Raw genomic sequence first — 15,597 nt, 5'->3', positions numbered from 1 at the left:
CAAGGGTCTTTCATACCCAATTCCTAATTCTTCAAGAAGTGATATCAGCTATAACACTTCATCTACACCCAAATAGGGGTGAGCAAAAAAAACTGAAAAACCGAACCGACCGAAATTGAACCGAAAACTTGGTTAACTGAATCGGTCAGTTCGGTTTCGGTTAACCTTTAAAAAAACTGGCGGTTAACCAAACCGGCCGGTATATGTATACTAATATATATTATATAATATTATATTTTTATATTTTTTAAAATCGAATACCCTTTTCTAAATTCTAATCTTCCTCTCTTAGAATCAAATTAACCTAAACACCTTTCCCTTTCTCTCTCACTCCCAGTTCTCAATCTCTTATCTCTCTAGTCTTCCTCTTCCCCAAACTGACCGATGGCCTTCGAGTCTCTGACAGATAACCTCTGGGCTCTGACCGACGGCATCCGAGTTCTTAGTTTCTCATCTCTTAGTTCTCTCACTCATCTCTCTTCTTCTTCCCCAATGGGAAAAAAATCCCAAATCGATTGACGACCTTTCCCCTTTTTTTTTATTTTGAGTGCATAAAAAACTGAAAAACCAAACTGCAGTTAACCGGTTGCATCAGTTCGGTTTTGGTTCGAATACTCAAAAAACCGATTAGGTCGGTTCGGTTTAAAAAATAACCCCACGATTCGGTTAACCGAACCGTGAGCACCCTTACACCCAGATCATTTACTTCAAACTCTTGATTAAGCAACTATTTAAGATTATTAATTTCATCAAAATCACTCCCTGTCACAACAATGTCATTAACATACACAACTAGGAGAGTCAAAGTAGAGCTTTACTTCTTAATAAAAGGAGTATGATCAGACTAGGCTTGAACATAGCCAAATCTTTCTAAAGCAAATTTGAATCTATCAAACCATGCGGATGGATATTGTTTCAGACCATACAAAGCTTTCTTCAATTTACAGACTTTCTTACCAACATTTACATCATAAAAACCAAGAGGTAACTCCATATACACTTCCTCCTGTAAGTTATCGTTTAGAAAAACATTCTTAACATCCATATAAAACAATGTTCATGAGAAGTTAGCAACAAGAGACAACAAAACCTTGGTGGTGTTCATTTTAGCAATTAGTGCAAAGGTTTCCAAATAGTCAATACTATAAGTTTGTGTGTATCTCTTAGCAACCAATTTGGCCTTATATCTTTTAGTTGTACCATTGGCATTATACTTTGAATATTCATTTACACCCAATAGGTTTCTCCCCTCTTGGCTGATCCACCAGTTCCCAAATATTACTTTTCACAAGGACATCTATTTCAACTTTCATTGCTTCTTTCCACTAAGGTGCATTGCAACAATGAAAGCCAAAAATGACTTATATGATGATGAAAGGTGGTCATAAGAAAGGAAATGGGAGATACAATGGGCATTAAATGAAGTACAATGACACTTTCCCTTGCGTAATGCACTAGGGAGGTTGAGATCATCTGAGGGAGGTTGAGGCTCAGTAGAGGTAGTGGGTATGTCATCTGTAGTAAGAATGGGTAAAGGAGAGGTAATACTTGAATCTGGTGCCATAAAGGAGATTGGAACTAGCTTGGACTTCCCATTATTGGAATTGACATGCCTTCACCATCATCTGTGAAACAACTTCAGTTCTCTACACTTTTGACAATTCCCCTTATTACACTCCCCTTCATTTACAGGAATAGGCAAAAGACCTTCCTGAGCAAAAATGCCCTACTCACACTCTCCCCCTGAGATGAAACTCTAGGATAATAGACAACATCTTCAAAGAAGGTAACATCCATAGATACTATTGAGTTTTGGGCTGATATCATTTTTTTTATTACATAGCATAGTTAGAGAGTTATTGGGCCCAAGGCCCATTAGTTTATGTTTAAGTTAAGAGTGTTTACTTAGTTTTACAAGTAGCCAACATTTTAAGGGCATACTTGTCTTTGTATTCAACTTTTATTGTAAGTATATAAGCTAATGAAAGGGGCGACCAAACCTATTTTTGGTTGGAAATCCTAGGGAAAGCAAATTTTGGTACCTAGTTATTGAGAAATTTGAAAGAAAGTTGGCAGCTTGGAAAAAGAATTATATCACTATGGAAGGGTAACTTTGATTAAGGCTACACTTGCCAATTTACCAGTCTATTATCTCTCTGTATTTAGGATCTCTTGTAGGGAGGCTAGAAATTTAGAAAAATTGATGAGGGATTTTCTTTGGGAACCAAGGGAGGAGAAAAATGATCATTTAGTTAATTGGGATAGTTTGTTGGAGTAAAGAGTCAGGGGGTCTGGGATTAGGAAATTTGGCCCTAAAAATGAAGTTTTATTCGGAAAGTGGCTATGAAGATGGCCTTTGGAAAGAGAAAGTTTGTAATACAGGGTTGTACTTAGTATTCACGGTTGTTCTGTCTCTGGTTAGGATGCTAGGATATCTCATCGGGCTATCCAAACAACATCGTGGAAGGCAATACATGGCGTCCTCCCCAAGTTCCTTCAATTTTTAAGGTATGATACTTGCTCCTGAATTTTGGTTCTTTTTTGGGAAGACACTTGGGTGGGTAATCAACCTCTAAAAGACCTATTTCCTTCTCTATATGCCCTTTACCTTTATAAAAATGAGGCTATCTCTGTCTTTCTTCCCCCTCTAGTTTTACCTTTATCTTTGAGCTGGGACTTTGGTTTTCATAGGGGCTTAAGGGGGGAGGAACTTGCTTGTGTTACAGAACTTTTATCCAATCTAGAGAGTGTTTGTTGGACCCCTCTTCTCTTGATAAAAGGGTGTGGACTCCTATCCCAAAAGGTTCTTTCACTTGTGCATCTCTATTCAAATCCCTTTTCTTGAGTACTTCTTTTGAGCCTTTCCCAATGAAAGAAGTTTGGACAAAGCTTGTGCCCCCCAAAATTGCTATTTTCTGTTGGGAAGTGTATCATGGCAAGATTAATACTTTAGAGAACTTACAAAAGAAAAAGCCTTTTATTTGTTCGTCCCCAAACTGGTGTGTACTGTGCAATTCTCATAGTGAGAACTATTACTACTTACTGGTTTCTTGTTCCTTTGCTGTAGCTCTTTGGGATTGGATGCTTGTTTTGTTTGGATGTAGGTGGAATCAACTAGTAAAGGTAAAATCATTATTCTCACCAACTACCTTTGCTTGCCTAACAAAAAGAGGGAGGAGTATGTGGAGATGTTTCAAAGTAGCCACCTTGTGGACAATTTGGGTAGAAGAAATGTTAGAAATTTTCAAGATAAAGAGAGGTCCTTTATAGAAGTGAATGAATGTATCTTAACCAAAACTATCCATTGGCTGAAATCTTTGGCTTCTTTCAGCTCTTTTTCATTTGATGACATCTGGAGGAATTGGGACATAGTTGCACACACTTCGGTTAGAAAAACCAGAGCCACTACAGTTTGGGTAACTCCCCCAAAAGGTTTTCTTAAACTGAATTTTGATGGAAGCAACTAGGGTAACCCAGGACCGTTTGACATTGGAGGAGTATTGAGGAATGAAAATGGTAACATCATATCCTTATTCTCAGGCCCGATAGGGATTGGGGACTCTACATGATTTGAGATATTGGCTACAGTATAGGGAATTTAGATTGCTAGTCAAATAAGAGTGGAGAACCTATGATTGAAGAGGATTCTAAGGTGATTGTGGGTTGGTTGTCAAATCTAGACTCAGTTGTTTAGAGTTATAGGGGTTTCATAAAAAAAGTTAAATGTTTAACAAGGCACATAATTTAGATATAGTGGCTGGGTAGGGAGGCAAATGCCTTGGCTAATCATCCTGCTAAATAAGGGTCTACTAGGAACCATTTATTCTGGGCAGCATTGTAATTTTATTTCTGATCTTTTGTAACGGTTAGGGGAGGCTGCATCTCGTGCCTCTCCAAGGGATTCTTGTAAAATCTTATTCCTCTTGTTTAATGAAATCATTTTCAATTATAAAAAAAAATCTCATCTTTTCTTTTCAACACAAACCTTTTCTTTTCTTTCTTTTTCTCTTTCTTATACAAATATTATATCAAAACATATCTTATGCACTTTTCTACTTGGTATTAAAGCAAGTTTAAGATTTTTGAGCCATTCCATCATATAGCCCTAGACCAGCCAACTACATGATGAGGTAAAGTGTTGATCAAGGATTTCAGGCAAGCACAGTTTTTGGATTTTTTTTTGGTGGATTTCCAATCCCTTGTAGCTGGTCTGGGGTTTAGCACCAAAATCAGGAATAACTAGAGAAAGGAGAAGAGTCTTGATTTAGTACTCTTCAATTTTGACTTAGGAAGTGGCACTTTGGTTTTTTACAATTTCTTGAGGTTTTCTAAAGAGGACAATTCAAGTTCCAAACTTTTTGAAGGCCTCTGGAGGGAGCGATAGCCTCTTTTCTTTCTTCTTTTGCTTCCACAGAGAAGGGAATCTTTGGAGGAAGGGACTTTTAAGGTACTAAGAAGGTGCTTGAGGATTATGGAGTTGAAACAATTTTGCAGGTGAAATGAGACTAGTTGGAGGAGGTGTTGGTGACCTTTTTGGGGTCTGAGACCATCACTATAGTCAAGTTGGATGGTACAAACTACATAGAATGGTCATAATCTACAAAGATGGCCATTGGAGCTCGTAGAAAATTGGAGTATGTCACCGGTTAAAAAAAGAAACATAAGACTAACTACTCTCAATGGGTACAAGAGAACTACATGGTGATGACTTGGTTATGTAATTCTATGTTATATCATATAAGTAAGAACTTTCTATGGGCTAATACAACCAAGGAAATTTAGGATGGAATAGTAGAAACTTATTCACAGAATGAGAATGTTTCTAGAGCCTACTAGTTGAGGAATCAGGTGATTACTACTAGGCAGTGAGATAAATCTGTAGTAATTTATTTTTTTGTCCTTAAAACCTTATACAAGGAGGTAGATCATTTGGAAACTGTGGTTTGAGAAAGTTACAAAGATGTAGCAACTTATTAGAAGCTGGTAGAGAATAATAGGGTATTTTAGTTTCTAGCAGGACTTAACCCTGAATATGACATTGGATGACAATATATTCTTTTCCGAGACAATGTAACTCTCTCTCAAGCATATACCTTTGTGTTTGGAGAGGAGAGTAAGAGGAATGTAATGATGAGGAACCCATGCCTTGAGAAGTTAGCTATGGTTAACACAGTGAAACCTAAGATGAATGGGGATAAGGGTGGAAATGAACCAAGGAAGGAGGACAAGAAGGATTTGATTTGTGATTAATGTAAGAAACCTAAACATACTAGAGATACATGTTAGAAGCTTCTCTGGAGTCTGTTGTAGTAGCTGTAGTGAGGGCCAAACTAGAGAGATATGGGTAGTTTCTGAATCAAAGGGATATAGCTAGTTCAAGCTCATTATTAGGTGGACAACAAGGTGTAGGTGGATCAGGAAGTAGCCATTTTACTTCGTTTGCACATATAGTTAGTTCACATGCCACTATAAATTATGCATCCACTACAGGTAAGGGGGACCTCCTTGGATTATAGACTTAGGAGCCTTAGAACATATGACCAATTTTTACACCATCTTCTCCTCATACCACTTCTTCTTTGGCAGAGATAGAGTTTCCATAGATGATGGATCATATATTCCCATTGTTGGGAAGGGTTTGTTAAGATAACCATAGGGGCCATATCATATTTCTTTTATGGATGGCCATCGGTATTTTTTCTGTTTGTGGATGATTGTTCTCAATACTCTTGGATATATTTGATGAGATCCCATGATGAGGTACATTCTTTGGTTCAATAGTTCCATTAGATGGTATTGACACGATTGGGGTACGAGTGAAAGTGTTTAGATTAGATAATGTTAGGGAATAATTTGAAAAAAAAACCTAGAATCATACCTATTGGAGCATGGAGTAGTCCAACAGAGTAGTTGTGCATATACTCCATGGCAAAATGGTGTAGCAGAAAGGAAGAACAAACATATTGTGGAATTAGCAAGAAGCATGATGTTGATCTCTGTAGTTCCAATTCATTTTTGGGGTGATGCAGTTCTTACATCAATCTTTTTGATTAATCGGGTGCCTTATCGTGTTCTTGGATATAGCACTCCGTTCAGCCTTGTTTTTCTTAAGGGGGGATGTTCCATATTCCTTTAAGGGTTTTTGGATGCGTATGCTTTGTCCATGTTTTTGGTCTTCACAATCAGAAGGGGCATTGTTATTATGATCCAGTTTCCAAGAGTCGATATGTTACTATGGATGTCACCCTTTTTGAGTCCCCATTTTTTTTTTCTTGGGGGGTTCTTTTTAGGGGGAGTGTTTTGGGGAAGGAAGTGAGCAATCTATACCATTTCCTTTTCCAACTCCTTTGTCCACTCTAGTGTCTGACCCACCTACTCCACCCACTTCGCTACCTTCATTGCATCATGCCTCTCAGTATTTTACACGACAACATAGGGAGGTTGATTCTATAGCAGAGGAACCTACATCACTCCCTATTGGCTCATAAGAGATTCCAGGTTCAACTGATATAGATCCAGGTATGCCCATTGTTTCTTCTTATGGTTTAGTTCTTATTGATACCATTACCCCTTGTTTCCTTATTGCACTCCAAAAAGGGAAAATGAAGTGTATTGCTTACAGTGGATTATTTCCTTCCTACCGGGCCTTCCTTTCTTCCCTTGACTCTATGTCTATACTTAGGATTGTTAGTTAGATTCTCTCCAAACCTGAGTGGAAGACAACTATGCAGGAGGAAATGAAAGCATTAATTAAAAATCAAACATGGGAGATTGTGGATTTATCTTATGGCAATGAGACAGTTGGATGTAGATGGGTTTATACAGTGAAGTATAAGGCTGATGGAAGTACAGACAAATATAAGGCAATGCTAGTTGCAAAAGGGTACATTAAGACTTATGGCATAGATTACTTAGAGACTTTTGCCCCAATGGCGAAGATTAGCTCAGTTTGGATTCTTCTCTCACTAGTAGTTACATATCCTTGGCCTCCCTTCCAACTTGATGTGAAGAATGCTTTTCTTAGTGGGGACTTGCAAGAAAAGGTATACGTGGATCTTTCAGCTGGTTTTTACAGTGATGTGGCTAAAGGAAATGTGTTTATATTAAAGAAGTTTCTATATGGTTTGAAGCAATCACCCAGAACTTGGTTTGATAAGTTTAGAAGTGCATTGGTTGAATTTGGCTATACGCAAACTCAATCTAACCAATAGTCTTTTTGGGAAAAGGAGGGGATCACTAGTGCTAGTTTTGACAATGTATGTGGATGACATTGTAGTTATAGGAAATAATCTAAATGTTATTGATACCTTGAAGAAGAACCTATACAAAGAGTTTGTGATTAAGAATCTTGAGGAGTTGAAGTACTTTCTAGGCATTGAGGTGGCAAGGTCCAAGCATGGGATCTTCATTTCATAGAGGAAGTATGTTTTGGAGTTACTACAAGAGACAAGAAAGGTTGGGGCAAAGGCATCTGATACGCCTATCAATCAGAACCACATAATAAATGTTTTAGAAGGTGAGCTAGTGAAGGATGTTAGGAGGTATTAAAGATTAGTGGGTCGGTTGCTATACTATGTATGACAATCAAAGATCTCTTATGCAATGAGTGTGGTGAGTCAATACATGCATGGAGGCCATTGATAGGATACTTTCCTATTTGAAGGGACATGCAAGTAGAGGCATGCTGTTTACTGACCATGGATATTTGAAGTTAGAGGTTTACATAGATGTTAATTAGATAGGGTGCCTAGATGACAGGAAATCTACATCAGGAATTTGCACTCTTGTTGGAGGTAATCTAGTTTCATGAAAAAGTAAAAAATAATTAGTTGTAGCAATGTCAAGTGTAAAAGCTCAATACAAAGCCATGGAACATGGTGTTTCGGAGCTCCTCTAGGTTTGATCATTGTTAGGGGAGATTGGAGTTGAGGCCAAAGAATCTATAATGCTACAGTGTGGCAATCAAGCAGCAATTGACATTGCCCACAACTAAGTTTAGCATGATAGGAAAAAGCATATAGAAGTGGATAAACACTTTATAAGGGAAATGGTGACATGTAGAGAAGTTTACTTACCATATGTTGCATCTGACTTGCAGCTTGTTTATGTTCTTACAAAAGGTGTTGCAAGAAACAAGCTGGAGCATGATCTACACAAGTTGGGAATGTCTGATTTCTATTTCCAACTTGAGGGGTGGTGTTGAGTTTTGGGCTGATATCATTTGTTTTTATTTACATAGCATAGTTAGAGAATTATTAGGCCCAAGGCCTATTAGTTTATGTTTAAGTTAAGAATGCTTACTTAGTTTTTACAAGTAGCCGACTTATTAAGGACATGTCTTTTATTCAGCTTTTATTTGTGAGTATATAAGCTAATTAAAGGGGTGGCCAGACTTATTTTTGGCTTCTCTCATTCTTTTCAATTTCTCTCCTCTTTTCTTTTCAACACAAACATTCTCTTTTCTTTCTTTTTCTATTCTTAAACAGATTTTATATCAAAACAGATCTTCTACACTTTTCCATTAGGTTCTTGAGATAGGATTATAATAGTAATACTACTTTTGATTTTGTTTTCACCCAAGAAAAATACATTTGACTGCCTTAGGATCAAATTTAGAATAGTTAGGCCAAAGTATTTGGACAAAACAGGTGCATCCAAAAGTTTTGAAAGGAATACAAAGTTAGTCTTTATCAGGATACAAGTTAAAATGAGCTTTCATGTTAAAGACTCGTGAAAGAATCCTATTAATGATATAAATTGTAGTGAGAATGGCATCCCCCAACACATAGGAAAATTAGAATTCAACATAATGCTTTTTGCAACTTTCAAAATGTGTCTATTTTTTTCTCTTAACTACTCCATTCTACTAGGGTGTATAGGGACAAGTGCTTTGATAAATAACCTCATGCTCAAGGAGATATGAAGCCAAGGGTTTTGCAAAATACTCTTTGGCATTTTCAAATATGAGATTTTTTATTCTAATCCTATTAATGATGTAAATTGTAGTGAGAATGGCATCCCCCAACACATAGGAAAATTAGAGTTCAATATAATGCTTTTTGCAACTTTCAAGATGTGTCTATTTTTTTCTCTCAGCTACTCCATTTTGCTAGGGTGTATAGGGACAAGTGCTTTGATAAATAACCTCATGCTCAATGAGATATGAAGCCAAGGGTTTTGCAAAATACTCTTTGGCATTTTCAAATATGAGATTTTTTTTCTAATCCTATTAATGATATAAATTGTAGTGAGAATGGCATCCCCCAATACATAGGAAAATTAGAGTTCAACATAATGCTTTTTGCAACTTTCAAGATGTGTATTTTTTTTCTCAGCTACTCCATTCTGCTAGGGTGTATAGGGACAAGTATTTTGATAAATAACCCCATACTCAAAGAGATATGAAGCCAAGGGTTTTGCAAAATACTCTTTGGCATTTTTAAATATGGGATTTTTTATTCTAATCCCAAAATGAGTCAGAACCATATGATGAAAAGCATAGGTCAAAGTGTAAACCTCATCTCAAGAGTGCTTAAGGTAAACCAACAAAAAATGAGAGTAGTAATCAACAAACAATAGAAAGTATTTGTATGTTTCCATAATAGTAATATGATAAGGTCCTCAAACATCAAAATGCACAATTTCAAAATGAATAATACTTCTTTTATTACTCTATGAATAAGTCGATGTACAATTCTTTGCGAATACACTTCAAACTAGGCACTTGCATTGACTCAAACAAAATAGGAAACAAACTCTTTAAAGAACCAAAAGATAGATGACCCAATGGGTTATGTTAGAAATAATCTAACTCACATACTTTAGCACAAAAGACTTCCCAACTTCTTTATTCTTCCTATGTGGATATTCAAGTAAGTAGATACTATTTGTTTCACAGCTAGTCCCAATCACCTTCATTGTCACCAGATCCTAGAAAACACAATAATTAGGGAAAAAGTTTAGTGAACAGTTTTGATATTTAGTGATAGTATTGATTGGAACTAGACTAGTACTTAGCTTAGGAATATGTAGAGTTGAGATTAAAAAAATGGTAGTAGAGACTCTGATGTCTCCCTTTCTAGAAATAGGGACAAAAGAGCTATCAACAATAGACACTTTATCTTTACTAGAGGACAAGCAATAAGTGTGAAATAAAAAAGATAAACTGGTCATATGATTAGAGGCTCCTAAATTTACAATGAAAATCATTACCTGGGATTGGAGGATGATAGGCCATAGCCCACATACTTGGTTGAGCAAAAGCTAAAGTGGAAGGTTTAGGAGTAGAATGAAACTATCCAGAGATGCCCACTTTACTCTCTAATTGAGTCAAAGCAGATTTAACCACAACCAATGCATCTAGAGCATTGGATCTGGTGTTGGGTGTGGATGCAACTCTTATAGTTACAAATGTATTGTCATTCACTTTCTTACTCTTAAGTCTTTTTGGAACCATTTGAGAATAAACCTTGCAACAAGTGTCCTTAGTATGTTTTGGCTTCTTATAGTAGTCACAAAACACATCCCCTTTCCTTCCTTCTCATCACCTCCAGGTTTTGGCTTTATAGTTATTAAAATTGATTCCATATATGGAATTTGTTATATAACCTTCCTCTTACTTTTCTTGCTATTTACTCTCCCACTCAATTGTTTCAAGATGATTAGTCTCATGCCATAAAGATTTTAGGGTGGAAAAATAAACTAACATAGATTTTTCCCCCTATTTAAGATTATTCATTTCATTTTTTAGTTCATAGGCTTTAACAACATTAAGGGTTAAGATTATGTTTCTTTCATATTGTTCCAAATCTCCTTAGTTGTCTTTGCCCAAAGATAATTTCTATTGATATGGGGTTGCATGGAATTGCATAACCAAGTCATAATCAGATAATTCTCTTTGACCCATTTAGCAAGAGAAGGATCCTCCTCTGCTAGTTTCTTTGTGTCTCCCGTCACATACCCCAAATTTCCCCATCCTCCAATGGCCATCATGGCCAATTGGGCCTATTCCAAATAGTTTGTTCTATCAAACTTTACTATAGTAATTTGAAACGAATTGTTGTCAATAGCATTTCTAGCTCCCACAAGTCCATTCCCAATTTCCCATATGATTGACTCATTTCTAGTAATCTCCATACTAAAAGTTCAATGAAGAGTCACAAAATGGAAGAAAACCGCACTATTCATCAACTCATTTTTTTCACAAAAAGTCACTTCAAGTTCTATCCAACAACACCCAAAACAAAAAATAATTCACAGACCTCTCTACGAACGTCAAGAAAAGAGAAATTGAAGTAAAAACAGTTTGCCACTTAGCCTATAAACACAGTCCAAGGAAAAACCCTAAACTCATCCCTAAAGAAGTCAAAAAATTGACAATCAATCCTCCTAATGACTCTAGAAAATTGTCATCCAAAAAGAAGTATGAAATCAACCCAGGAAAAACTGGGTGCCACTTTCAATCACTGATTTAAGCCCTAAATCATAAACTGACTCGTTTTCTCTGATTCTTCCTAGTCACCAAGCAACTCTCGAAGATTTCTATACCTTGGACACCTCTTGCAATCTCTAATGACTCCAAGAACTAGGAGATTCAAGTTGAAGCTTCTTGCCCGAGAAAAATCTCATGTAGTCAGATGTAACCGATGAGGTTCAAACCTGTTTTAGCAAAGAATAAACTAGAAAAGAAAAGAAATAACAAAAGTGGAAAAGACGAGAACATAGTAGCAATAACAATAGTAAGGCAAGTGCTAACAACAACATAGTAGCAATCTAACATAAAAAAAAATAATAAGGGTAAAATACAAAACCTCCCCTAAAGTTTCTAAAGTCATAAAAACCTCCCCTATAGTTTTATTTTAGCAGAAACCTCCCCTCTATTTTTGAAAAGTTCAACAAATACCTCCCTTCCGTCAATGATCAAGACGGAAAATGTTAAAGAGATTATATTTTTTTAAAATACCCATTTTACCCTTTTACGAATTATTGTGCATCTGTTTTTACTAAAATAACCCTGTCTCAATGCTCAAACATTGTTCATCTTCTTCCTCAAGATGCACATTGTTCATCAACTACTTCGCCATTAAAGTGTTCATGGAGTTTCACACGAGAAATCTATATGTAGTAGAAAAAGGTCATCCCTTCCTCTTTGAAACCGTTACAAACCCTTCTCGCCAAACTAGAGTTCCTTGCCTCCTTGGGTTTCTCTTATCTCTTCTCACTTTGTTTCTTTTCAGGAGATGGAGATGATGAAGAGCTTCGGTTGACTTGCAGTCTTTGCTCTCTGTCTTTTAGTTTTGTTGTGCATTCCTTTCAGCGCATTTTCCATGTTACACTCTCTCTCGATTCTGTTGTTCTTTTCAGGGCTTTCACAGAAATGGGCTCTGGGTTATTTGTTTCCTTTCTAGTTCTCAAACTCTTCTTTAAACCTTCAGTTTCTCAAAATTCCAATACAGATAGGTTCCTTGTCTCTGATTTCTTCAACAAAATGAGTGTAAACTCTTCATCCATTTTCAACTTATCTGCTCTAGTTTGTTCATGGAAATGTGTCTTATGTGACAAAGAAGATAATGTTATTGGATTGTTGGCTTTTCGATTAGGTCTCACTGGTTTCATCCCTGAAACCACCATTGGAAAACTCAACAAGCTTCAAACTTTGGATCTGAGCAAGAACAATATCACCGGTTTGTTGTTTGATTTTGGGAATAGTCTCAGGGTCCTTAACCTCTCGTATAATCAGTTTTCTGGGATTATTCCTAGTAACATCGACAACTTCGGTGTACTGGAAAGTCTCGACCTTTTTGCCAACAACTTCTCTAGTGAGATTCCTTCAGCAATTCTTAATTGTAGATCTCTAGTCTCCATAGACCTTTCATACAATCAACTCAACGGAATTGTTCCAAATGGTTTTGGTACCACATTTCCCAAGCTCCGAAGCTTGAACCTTTCTGAAAATGAGATTCGTGGAAGGACCTTTGATTTTCTGGGGTTGCAGTCGATCACTCATCTTAATATTTCTAGGAACTTATTCCAGGGTTCCGTGGTGGCTGTGTTTCAGGAGCCACTGGAAGTTATTGACCTTAGTCGCAACCAGTTTCAAGGCCACATATCCCAGGTACATTTGAATTCTAGTTTCAATTGGTCTCGTTTGGTTTACCTTGATCTTTCTGCAAAATGAATTCAGTGAAGTGTTCTTCCATAATTTGAAGTTTTGAACCAAGCCCAGAATCTCAAACACCTTAATCTCGTCGGAAGTAGATTTTTTGAGTAGGAATTCCCCTAATTTGAAAAACTCTCAGCTCTAGAATACCTCAACTTGTCCAAAACTCATCTCGGAGGAAGAATTCCAAATGCAATCTCGCAATTGGGTAGCTTAACAGTGCTAGGCCTTTCCAAGAACCATCTCACTGGCCGAATTCCATTTCTGCATACTAACAATCTCCAAGTTATAGACGTTTCAAAGAACAATCTGATCGGGGAGATCCCATTATCTGTGATTGAAAAACTACACCGGATGAAGAACTTCAACTTCTCTTATAACAACTTAACCCTCTGTGCTTCAAGCATTCTCTCGTCTTCGTCTCTACCTCTGTCGCTCCAGTACCTGGCAATGTCATACAACCATCTCATAGGACCAGTCGACTGGCTACTCTCTTCAAGCATCCCGAGCAATCTCTTCTCATTTCCCATCACAAACCTTCAGCTACACATGAACCTGTTCAGCGGTCCTGTTCGACCGTGGAACCAGGTCAGATTTTGGACGGTGATCTTAAAGGACTGAGAAAGGAGAGAGGGCTACTTTAGTAAAAATCGGGAAGGGTAGAGGGGGGAGTGCACAGTCATTCTGCTGTTGTGTGCCGTGAGGAAGAAGATGAACAATGTTCAACATATTATGGTGTTGTTGAGATGACTATTTTACTAAAAACGTATGCACAATAATTCGTAAAAGGGTAAAATGGGTATTTTGAAAAAAATATCATCTCTTTAACGTTTTCTGTCTTGGTCATTCACGGAAGGGAGGTATTTGATGAATTTTTTAAAAATAGTTGGAAGGTTTTTGGTAAAGTAAAACTATAAAGAAGGTTTTTATGATTGTTAGAAATTTCAGGGGAGGTTTTTGTATTTTACCCAAATAATAAACATGTAGGAGGACAAAAAAGCTCTCAATAGCATTCCCAAAAAATCTATTCTCATGATAACGTGGCATTCCCAAAAAAGCTCTCGATGGCATAGGCTGTTGGCCCCCAACAGCCAAAGTTTTTCCTTTAGAACCTATAAACCCAATTTAATTTAAAATAAATAGCTTCTAGTTTTTAAAATGCATTGTTAAATAATTATTATTGAAGGAACGCATGTTGGATTGTGTCAATATTAGGTTGAACCCTATCAGACTTGATTGACAGGAACATTGGAGGGTCGGGTTAGGGTTGAGGCAAACCCATATTCCTAAAAAAACGTTTGAATGGAATGGAATCCATCCTGCCATTCCATCTTGAAAAACACTCTGGATCTCCTCCCAACAAGTCCATCTCATTATCCCTACCTCCGTCCTATAAGTGACGCATCACATGAAGCCACAACGTTTTTGAACCGCCGTTGACTCAGACGGTCGAATTATTCAGGCTTGGGAATTGTTCAGGCAATGAAAAAGTCAATAAATTGTTGATTCGAGCGGTTGAATCGTCAATCCGTCGACCTATTCAATGGATTTTAACCGTTTTTTTTTTATTTTTTTAATTTTGCTATCAGAATGGGCCGTCCGTTTGAGTTGAAGAGTCGGACCATCAACCTAAAAATTGGTGGCTAAAACAATTCCGTTTCCGAGTCGTTTTTTAAAACGTTGTGAAGCCATAAAAAATGGAGGATACATTAGTATGTAGATGGTTCTTCTCAGTCCTTATAACCCTGTCATTGAATCCTTCTACTTGTTTTTGTAGGGAATACCACTACAACTAATTTCAACTAGAGACTTATCAGTGGTGGGAACAGGGCTCATGCGATCACATGGGCATGCATGGGTGGGCATATCACAGTACCTACTCTTTCATGGTCATCCTTATTCCACCATCGACGATTAAGGTGGTGTTTGGCAATTGGCATGTTATGGACACACCGCCTGGCAGCGCACTGCGGCGCAGGCATAGGCAGCAGCACGCACCGCCCGGCAGCGCGCACAGCAGCACGCACTGCCCGGTAGTGCGCAGCACGCACCATGCACTGCACGGAAGCAGCACTAGGCAGCAGCACGCACCACACGACAGTAGCATGCTCCTCACGGCAGCAGCACTGCAAGACATGCGCACCGCTTGACAATAGCAGTAGGGTGGGGCCCACATGATAGCTCATCAGGGTGGGCCCACACTTATCTTAATACATCAGCTCTGCCCACCAACTCGCTGCCAGCTACACCATTCCTTATCCCTTATCCTTATCTTATCTTATCTTAAGTAAGAGTTGTGTACTATTAGGAGTAGGTAATTAGGAGTTTGAGTTGGTGTTGGATTACCCTAGCCTAGCCGAATCCAACAAGGAATTCCCTTCTGTAATCTCCTATTTAAGGAGCTACGAGTTGAAATAAAGCATTCAGTTTTCTAGTCA

The 15,597-nt window shown here is 37.6% G+C and overlaps 1 pseudogene; it reads left to right on the top strand.

The window, feature by feature from the left end:
• The first annotated feature begins 12,376 nt into the window (after positions 1–12,376).
• On the top strand, positions 12,377–13,780 carry LOC104611279 (putative LRR receptor-like serine/threonine-protein kinase At2g24230 pseudogene; annotated as a pseudogene).
• The last annotated feature ends 1,817 nt before the right edge of the window (positions 13,781–15,597 follow it).

This window comes from Nelumbo nucifera, chromosome 4, assembly GCF_055504915.1.
Source record: "Nelumbo nucifera cultivar China Antique chromosome 4, China Antique-T2T, whole genome shotgun sequence".
Taxonomy (NCBI): domain Eukaryota; kingdom Viridiplantae; phylum Streptophyta; class Magnoliopsida; order Proteales; family Nelumbonaceae; genus Nelumbo; species Nelumbo nucifera.
This window is presented reverse-complemented; position numbering and strand designations above follow the sequence as displayed.